We start from the raw sequence: 11,013 nt of genomic DNA on the forward strand, positions 1-11,013 counted from the left end.
TAACATTATCTTATGGTTTTATGTATAAAATTCCAGTTTAATTTCTCTGACATATTATTCTATTAAAAAATTCCATCATGATTAAAAAAATATTCCTTTAATTCTGCTTGTTTGTTTTTGAATTTCGTGCAAAGTTACACGAGGGCTATCTGCGCTAGCCGTCCCTAATTTAGCAGTGTAAGACTAGAGGGAAGGCAGCTAGTCATCACCACCCACCGCCAACTCTTGGGCTACTCTTTTACCAACGAATAGTGGGATTGACCGTCACATTATAACGCCCCCACGGCTGAAAGGGCGAGCATGTTTGGTGGGACGAGGATCCTTTAATTCTGTCCATTAAAATATTTTAATAAAAAGTATATGACTACATAAAAAATATTTCCTCTGCTCGTTTAATTTGTGAAAATTTCTTTTTGCAAAAAAAAAGGGAAAAAAGTATTCGTTGTTTAAAACGCACACACACATATTATAGAAATACTTTCCTACATTACCATGAAACAAACAAACAAACAATAACATTTTCTTGATGAAACTTACATCGTTTACTATCATATTTATCCTGTTGTAAAGTAACCTTATATTACAAACAAACAAACAATAACATTTTCTTGATGAAACTTACATCGTTTACTATCATATTTATCCTGTTGTAAAGTAACCTTATATTACAAACAAACAAACAATAACATTTTCTTGATGAAACTTACATCTTTTACTATCATATTTATATTTTTATAAGACATTTGACCCCAATTGACCCGCTTTACCACTTTATGAACTCAGTGTTCTTCCGCTTTATCACTTTATGAACTTAATGTTCTTCCGCTTTATCACTTTATGAACTTAATGTTCTTCCGCTTTATCACTTTATGAACTCAGTGTTCTTCCGCTTTATCACTTTATGAACTTAATGTTCTTCCGTTTTATCGGTTTATGAACTTAGTGTTCTTCCGCTTTATCACTTTATGAACTCAGTGGTCTTCTGCTTTATCACTTTACGAACTTAATGTTCTTCCGCTTGATCACTTTATGAACTCAGTGTTCTTCCGCTTTATCACTTTACGAAGTTAATGTTCTTCCGCTTTATCACTTAATGAACTCAGTGTTCTTCCGCTTTATCACTTTATGAACTTAATGTTCTTCCGCTTTATCACTTTATGAACTTAATGTTCTTCCGCTTTATCACTTTATGAACTCAGTGTTCTTCCGCTTTATCACTTTATGAACTCAGCGTTCTTCCGCTTTATCACTTTATGAACTTAATGTTCTTCCACTTTATCACTTTATGAACTCAGCGTTCTTCCGCTTTATCACTTTATGAACTTAATGTTCTTCCACTTTATCACTTTATGAACTTAATGTTCTTCCACTTTATCACTTTATGAACTCAGCGTTCTTCCGCTTTATCACTTTATGAACTTAATGTTCTTCCGCTTTATCACTTTATGAACTTAATGTTCTTCCGCTTTATCACTTTATGAACTTAATGTTCTTCCACTTTATTTTTATGATTATGTTAATTTCTTATTAACGACATAAATTGTGTGGAAAACTTAAAGATAATTAAAGGGAATTGTATAAAATGTAAAAATACTGCTCATTAACTCTTTCGAATGTGTCAAAACTGTCGAATTTTTTTATCAGCTAATGTTTATCCTGCTTAAGTTTTGGCCACTAGGCAACAGAGAAATTATTTTTCCTTGCACCTAGCTTAGACATTTAGACCCAGAGTTTATCAAGAGCTTTATTTCTGAAGTTTACAACTATATACTAAACCAATATTTTGATTTCTTACGTGACTGTTCTTCATTCAGTTCTATTTTTAAAGACTGGTGACATTACTCACGCTATACAAACACTATCTCTAATTAACATGAACATTGTTGAGTCAACAAAATATATATTATGTCAGGGGTACTAATGGCTTGCAATGTAACGTAACAGATATAAAAAGTGAAACACATTAAAATTCGAAGTCATACTTTTACACACCCCATAAAAATATTCGGAAGCTGGAAAAGAAAATATACCGTTATAATATTTGATTTAGAGTTTGGTTTTGATACTTTTACGGTCATTAAATAGCTATTGGTAATATTGTGCTTAAACAATACTTACAATACGATCTGATTGTTAATATATTGGGCTTAAAAAATTCTTATAATACGATCTGATTGTTAATATATTGCGCTTAAACAATTCTTATATTACGATCTGATTGTTAAGATGTTGTGCTTAAACAATTCTTATATTACGATCTGATTGTTAAAATTTTGTGCTTAAACAATTCTTATATTACGATCTGATTGTTAAGATATTGCGCTTAAACAACTCTTATATTACGATCTGATTGTTAAGATATTGCGCTTAAACAATTCTTATATTACTGTTACCTATCTGCTTGTTTGATAATTTCCGGTAGAAATTCTTTCCGAGGAACTTCAGCGATACAAGTCCTTTCTTGATTGAAACTAGTTTATTCTTTCTCGATACAAATTTTAGTAATACACAGAATTTCCACAGTCTCTTTGAACTTAACAACCATTATAACACACGTTATAAATCACAGCGATTCACACACTTTACTTACGGTGCCTACTGTTCGCTTGACTCAATTATCTATCTCATCAATCAGTCTATATCTCTTCAATCCCGCTGGTTTTTCTCGCCAGGCTTATATACTAAAAAAGAGGGCATCTAGCAAACACTCGGACATTCACGGGGTTCCTCGATAATTCATGATCCTTCGAGAAACTCCAGCGCGCATGCTCCCAGCGTCGAGTGACTGAATATTTATCTGAGCCGTCGCACCACGTGGACAGAATATTTAACCTTCTCAGCTACGACCTGTGTCACTTTAAAGCTGTAGGGTTATAAATGACAATTTCTTCAACTCACTGACTCTAAGACTATCAATCGAATCTTTATTTTCATTGATATTTCTAAACAACACCGCTGATTGGTTTGTTTGTTTTGAATTTCGCGCAAAGCTACACGAGGGCTATCTGCGCTAGCCGTCCCTAATTTAGCAGTGTAAGACTAGAGGGAAGGCAGCTAGTCATCACCACCCACCGCCAACTCTTGGGCTACTCTTTTACCAACGAATAGTGGGATTGACCGTCACATTATAACGCCCCCACGGCTGAGAGGGCGAGCATGTTTGGTGGGATGGGGATGCGAACCCGCGACCCGCAGATTGCGAGTCGAGCGTCCTAACCACCTGGCCATGCCGGGCCCCGCTGATTGGAACCAGAACTAACAGATTAATATCTGAAAACCAAAAACGTGATACTGCCAACTGCTGGAAAAATAATACGATTTAGATATTTTTTAAAAAAATTAGTGAAATGTAATCATGTGACTTTTAGAAACCACGATAACCTTTTTATAGGTAAATTAGCCCATAAGTCTCATTAAAAGAAATAAGCGCAACATTTCTTCGAATAAGCATTTACTTATGTTTAGACTTAAATTGAAAGACAAAATTATTATCATTAGTATAACATCTACATGGCGGTAAAATTATTTTGAAAAATTAAAAGAATAACAAACAAATACCAACTGAAAAGAAATTTGACGATCCAAGTACTTAACCATAGATAATTGAATTACTTGTATAAACATAGAACGATTGGAAAGAAACCGCATAGACCTCAAACCATAATTTGATGAAACCACACCCTTAAACAATACCTCGTTTATAAAGGGGAGAAAATACCTTCTGGAAATATCGGGATTCCATATTTGAAACTTGGATTTATTAAGCTATGAACCACTTAATATATAATATTTTAAAACAAATTTGAATGATAATCACACGAGCCATCTAAAAATGAATAAATATGACACTTATGTCTTGCGCGCGCGTTCACCCCTGATGATGACGTGGTAAACGTTGAAACATGTAGAATCAACATTTTAGAGGCCATAAATTGGCCTGAATTAAAAATGTTTATAATTGTGTATCGATTTTAACGTTGTGTGTTTCTTATTTCAGTTATTACATACTTTGACGTTTAACTTCAAAACGATTCAACAATCTAATGAACAAGTAATATATTGTTAAAATTAACTTTCTACTTTTGAGATCCTCTCCCTAACTTAGAAAATTTGTAAAACGCAGACATAGGAAATATCTTATTAAACACGTCTTGAATTTCCAGAAGGTTAGGAAAACCAAGGTATTTCCCTGGTTTTACCTCATCAGATCCTATACAACAGTTAACCGAATTCGGCTGGTTTTTCGTAAAAGTACAAACCAGAATTTGACAAATTAATTTTTAGAAAGTGCTAATTTGTAAATGTCTGATGAGTATTTATCGGATAAAATACGTAACGTGACAAGTAAAGATAACGTAATTTAATACGGTAGTCATTTTTTTCTAGATATTCAAAGACGTAATAATCACCAATGTAGAGAAGAGACTTTTATTCTTTAGGCGACCAACGTTTTTACTACCTATCACCGCTGAATTAGGCCTACCTTCAAACTCATGCACAGAACCTAGTTAGTTGCGTTCTCAACTTTAAGCCCATAGGTGCGTTATAAGAATAACCTGTCAAATACTAATATTCGTTTAGAGTATCTAACGAGTTGGCGAAGGGTGATATTGGGTTTGCTGCTTTCTCTTTAGTCTATCAGTTCAAAGTTAGGGACGGCTAACGTAGATAGTCCTCGGGTAGCTCTGCGCGAATATCTTAAACAAACAAACAAACCTAACTTAATAATTGTGTATGTCACGTATTTCTTATTTTTATATAGATATTATTCAATTATCGGTTAACAACTAATTTTCGTTCAGAAGGAAATAAATCGTTCCCTAGCACTGCTGGTGTTTATCATTCTTCACTAGTTTTGTATTCTGACTGTGTATACAATCTCAAAGAACATTTTCCATCCAGTAATCGGTCAAACATTTTTTTATTTCCTTCGTATCAGTCCTCTTCTGTTAATTTCCAGTATGCGTTGATTAAAGGTATAACTTCTGAGCATTTGGCAGAAAAGTTAATTTGTATTCTTTATACGAAAATGTTCACCATAATTCAAATAATCTAGTTTGCTAATATTCATGGATAACTTCTTTATGAAAATAATCATCACATATAAAAATAAACTATACCATAGAAAACGATCTGATTCTCCGTCATTATTTTAACCATTTTTCTCTGTAACTTCAACAACATCATCACCATCATTGTCTTGCTATTTATTTCTTTGCTCATGAGCTACGTGTAACCATTATGAGTTGCTTGTGGGTTATATATGATTATATGATTTGCTTATAGACTATATGAAGTAATTATGAGTTCCTCATGGGTTATATATATATATGGCCATTATGAATTACTCATACATTGCATATGATCATTGTAAATTTGTTATTATTAGTGGTTATAAGTATTGTCTATACGATAGAATATAAATCATATGGTGAGGGCAAAACCAAGTAGGAAATCCATTGCCAGTAGTATAACTTTATTCTGAATGTTTGTTAGTTTAAATTAGGTTAAACGGTCACGTGATTCTGGAACTTAGGAAGGCAAGTTACATTTTAACAATGGTTGTTATGAGACTGTCAAAAGGGGGGAAGTAGTTACAGTCCCAAGAATTATAGCGAGGTGTTACGTCTCTGGTCGTTTGTTAATTACCCGTAAAAATTCTTTCCGAAGAACTTCAGCGATACAAGTCCTTTCTTAAATAAAACTAGTTTATTCTTTCTCAATACAACTTTGCAATACACAGAATTTCCACAGTCACTTTAAGTTAAACACACGCTATAATTCACAATGATCCACGCACTTTACTTACGACTTGACTCGATTATCTGTCTATATATCTCCATCTATCTGCAGTTATCATCTCCTCTTTATTTGCCGGGCTTATATACTAAAATAGAGGGCGCGTAGAAAAGACTAGAGTTGCCAGGAACAGTCATGATCTTTCTAGAAACTCATCACGTGTTACCACCGTCACGTGACTTCCGCTGTCTAACAGAGGATTGACAGTATAAAACACTTTTGTATAGGCATTTCATGAGCGGTAATAACGTGGAGGACTTTTTGTAAAGACTTTTCAGAGTAATATTAGCATGAATACGTTTTGTAAAGGCTTTTAGAGAACAGTATTAGTGTGGAGCACATTTTTACTGTTTTCGCGAGTAGTAATAGCACGAAATACGTTTTATAAAAGACTTTTCACGAGTAGTATTAGGGTAGAGTATGTTGATTTTACGAGGCAGCTGGCTATTTGTTGACTTGTAATTTCTGGCTGCATATCCTGAGACTCACTCCCATTTAAAGGATTCAGACTCTCCCTCCCATCCAACATTGATCGACGAATCACCAATGATGTGGTGGTAATTAATCACAGAGAATGAAACGTTCATCGATGTTCTGATGTAAAGAATATAACAAGTTGGCAGTAGGGGTCTGTCGCCTTAAGAAAAGGTGTAAATGAAGATTTACCAAGAGGGTTTAATTAATTGTCGTGAGATTATATTACCGTGTAATGTTAATTACCGTTGTGTTGTTATATTAAGAGTTAATTGCATTTAATACTGAAATGTATAACTGTCGTATTGCTGCTTCAATATACGAAACATTGTAATATATTCAGAAAAAACTGAATTAACCTTCGAGTAATCGAATAATTCCGTTTAACAACAGGAGATTCGGTCAAGATACTAACTTCGAATAATGCTAAACCTTCGAATAATTGAGTAATGATGTTGAATCGAATAATGAGAACAGGTACAGAGTGAGATACAAAATGCACAATCTTCATTAAAACACATAACACATGGAATTATTTAAGTAAGTTTATTTGCGAGGTAGGCTTACCATTAGCGATAAATTTTCTTTTGAAACGTTGTATCTGAACTTAGGCCTGCAACTCGTGTCAAAGTGGATGTAGCCTGTATCAAACTTTGTAGAAGAAATAAACTCATTCATTATCGTTACCTAGATTGGGATGTATTATTTTTACCAAATAATCCAAAGAAACCCGCGCAATGATAGGTCACTCTATAACAATATTGAAAGAAGACGGAAATTCGTGATATGTTCATATACAACAATACTAAACTATTGACAGTCATATTTTCTATAAAAGTAAATTAAGATCTATTACTAAATTTATTTAACATATCTAACACAAGTATATCTATGTACTTACTCTATTTAATTTGTCTATCGACAGGTTGTCTCTTCACAGGCGGGAAATTGAATGATTTCCATGGTCTAAAGAAGAATAAATCAAAAATAGATAATTAAGACTAGCAGTTTGATTTTTTTATTACTTAATCCAAAACAAATGTTAAGGAAATTTAAGTTAAAATAAACTATTTTTCTCGAAATTTCATTTATAATTTTATTTTGGAATAACTTTTTGAGAATGCATCATAAATAATATTTTGAAATTTGATGCCATCATTTTCTCCGGGTAATACCCGGAATGGCCAGGCTGGAAAAGGTTATTTTAGAAATGGTTAATTTAGATTAAAGCTCAGATTTGATGTCGCCACTTTCTCCGGATAATACACGAAATTCCCATGCTGGAAAGGGTTAACTTAGGTCTGCCACACAGAATGTCGTGGTATGCAGTTACAACACTTAAACTTGAAATAGCTATACAAAAGTCTTGAATAGTAATAAGTCGATTTGAAATAATAACACAATTAAATTTCAATTACACTTTTATGGACCTTTATGAAACAAAATATACTCGTATGGTGTTTGAACTTGAAAGAAAGGTTAACTTTATTTTGAATATTCCACAAACTGATGATGTCATAACATCCTAGATTTTAATACTTTTATGGTGGTAGATTTATACAAACTGGACAAAACTGATTTGTCTAAGCTCTTCAGATCTTAATGTAAACGGCATCTTTCACTTGACCAGAAAGGAAAAAAACAACAACAACAACAAAACATCATGGAAATCTCCCAGTGATCATAATCAATGATTATGAGTTACCCTTTTACTTCAGGACAAAATTTTAAAAACAAACTTAATGAGTCAAAACTATGCAAAATAATTGGGTTTTCAAATCTATCACACCAATATGAAAACAGTTTTGTAAAATTGATACTATTTACTTGTCAATTTACTTTCCTCAACAAAACTGAATTTCAGTGAAAAAAAACTTGTTCTAAAAGCCTAATCTATTTTTTGATTCCCAACTTCCGTTGCAGTAGACTAGTTTCGCTGAATTCACAGCTTATCGGTGCTTCTTGGAAGAGTGAAACAAAGTTGGCCTCATATACTGGTGGAATATAACTAAATTAAACTGTCATTGCTCTCTAATTCGATGAAACAATCTCTTTTAAAGTTCTTCTATCTGAACTAGAATTAAACAAAACACAATAGGAATGACTGTATAAGAACAGTGCAATAAAGTGGCAAGAAAAGATTATTAAAACTTTTAAATGTCTGATATTTAAAAAAAGGATCCTCCTTGTTTCAATCAGTATTAAACATTCATGACACCGGGAGAAAATTCTAGTTAATGCTAATGATAAAATTTCATTGACTAAGGCAAAGCTGACAGTTTTTATAACAAAAAAAAAAAAAAGAACTTAATTGATTTCATCATTTAAATAAAATAACATAAATAAGTACTCTTACAATAATTGGTCTAAATCTTGTTTTGGCTTTGTGAAAACCGATTATAAAGTATTTTAAAGTCTAGATGAATTTGGTATCACTTGTCGTTCAATGTAACAAGTCAGAGAGGTCACCAACACTGGAAAAAAAAGAAAGGGAAAAGAACTGGTCAAAATCTGGTTTTATCTAATGGGTTTTTCCAATCTTCTATAATAAGAGCAGTTTATGTTGGTTGGTCACTTAATGTTTGAAGTAAAATAGTAAAAACATTGAAAATTTGGTCAGTTGAAAAATTAGTTCTGGTAATTCTTAATATCCCCTAATAATCCAAACTATAAAAGGTGGTTGAACGCTTTTCTCCCTAAGGTCTGTCATAGCCCGGTAGAGGGCGATTGACTCGCAAACTGCTAGTTATGAGTTCGAATACCCCTTGGGGGTGTTTCAATGTGACGATCAATCCTGCTATTCGTTGATAAAAGAGCAGCTCAAGAGCTGGCGGTGGGTGGTGTTGATTAACAGCCTTACCTATCACTGTTAAATTAGGAACGGCTACCGAAGATAGCCTCGAGTAGTTTTGAACGAACTTCAAACCAAACCTTTTCCCTAATACTAAAAATAAATAAATTGTGATAACTCCGTAAATTATATTAACTTGCGTATTTTCAACATTATTCTGTCAGTACTTTTTTATTGAAATATGATTAATTATATCACTCTTGGTTCCAAGTTTTCATATTTGTCATTTTTTTATTTCTTGTAGAAAATGGGATACGCTTCTTTTAATTCCCCCATTGACACAGCGGTATGACTGCGGACTTACAACGCTAGAAAGCTGGTTTCGATACCCGTGGTGGGCAGAGTACAGATAGACCATTGTGTAGCTTTGTGAATAAACTAACAACAAACAAACAAACAAGTTTCTTTCAAAAATTTTAACTGTCGATAAACACGTTGTTTGCTATATCTCTTCCCTTTCTTATCATGATAGAGAGCGCTGTATGATATTTTAAATTTAATGTAAAAACCAGGTTTGTTTGTAATTAAGCAGAAAGGTACACAGCTCGTCATACGTTCTCCGTTGGTATCGAAACCGGTTTCTAGCGTTTTATGCCCGCAGACACGCCGCTGTGCCGATTAAAACTAGGAGAAATGTCAAAAGTAAGATTAGATTAAATTTAATGTACAGTTTTAAGTTTCTGATGTTGTTTATAAAGCGGTATTTTTAATTGCTTCTTTCTCACGCTAGTATTTGACGGAAGGAAGAGGTGAAAGCATCAAACCTGATCTTCCCACCATCCCGATAAAGAAAGAGTTTGACGCAGAATGAAAATTAAAAATTATGAAATATAATATAAAAAATATGTATGTATATGCCATTTTTGTAAGTTGTAGTATTACTAATTACTGATACTATTACTACTAGTGCTTCTACAAATTGCAAGGCATCACTGATAACAATGGTATCGCTAAAGTGAGGCCCCCTAGTGGCATGTCTGCGGACTTACAACTCTAGAAACCGGGTTTCGATACCCGTGGGGGCAGAGCACAGATAACCCATTATGTAGCTTTGTGCTTAACTTCAAACAAACACGCTAAAGTGAGTAAAACTAAAAGCTAACGATAGGAGGTTAATATAATATTAATACTAATAAAAATACTATAAATTATAGTATAACGCTAGCGGGTCTCCATAGTTTATTAGCCTAAAGTTAGTTTTACTTCTGAGTTCTAGATGTAAGCTAAGGAGTTGGACGCTGACGAACCATGACTCAGTTTTATTTTTACGCATTGACAAGTATTTATTTTTATTATTTTTTGTGTTTTTGAATTTAAATCCAAGTAATAATTTGTATAATTATATATATCATAGTTTTTAGTATGATAGGAATGAATATTTGAATCTGAACTAGACTAAACAAGACAATTTTGAAACTAAACTTACAATTAAGTTAAATATACTGCGTGATCACCATTATTATATAAAGATATGACTTTTGGCTTTACTTTTTAGTGGAAGTCTAAGATTCATGTGTTATAGTGTAAGGGTATAATACTTTACAAGCACTGGTTAGTACAACTACTTAGTAATTCTGTTAGTATTAGCTAATAGTAATAGTTGAAGATTGGGAAGACCGAAAATTAATTTGGTATAGTTTCCGATATAGTAACGGTATGAGAATTTTATATTTAATTTCTGCAAAAAATACTTAAATGTATTTAATATGTATATTCAATTTCTGAATTTTAAAATTACAGTAATTAAACATCTAACTTTGATTTGACTTTATAATATGATTTTTAAATGTTCATAATAAATCATACTATACATACTATACTAAGTTTTGCAACAGTATCCTGTCATGTGACCTCTTTGTTCAATACTGTATATATATATATATATATAT

The 11,013-nt window shown here is 32.7% G+C and overlaps 1 long non-coding RNA gene across 4 annotated transcripts in view; it reads left to right on the forward strand.

The window, feature by feature from the left end:
- Positions 1 to 9,644: 9,644 nt before the first annotated feature.
- The window catches only part of LOC111083152, an 11,655-nt gene continuing 10,286 nt past the window's right edge, over positions 9,645 to 11,013 (forward strand). For 3 of the 4 annotated variants that reach the window (XR_002608832.1, XR_002608834.1, XR_002608835.1), the window contains exon 1: positions 9,669 to 10,205. This is a non-coding gene — a long non-coding RNA (uncharacterized LOC111083152). Of the gene's footprint in view, positions 10,206 to 11,013 lie in introns of all 4 variants that reach the window. The other variant, XR_002608833.1, reaches the window with a different exon arrangement.

This window comes from Limulus polyphemus, unplaced genomic scaffold (genome assembly GCF_000517525.1).
Source record: "Limulus polyphemus unplaced genomic scaffold, Limulus_polyphemus-2.1.2 Scaffold8369, whole genome shotgun sequence".
Classification (NCBI taxonomy): domain Eukaryota; kingdom Metazoa; phylum Arthropoda; class Merostomata; order Xiphosura; family Limulidae; genus Limulus; species Limulus polyphemus.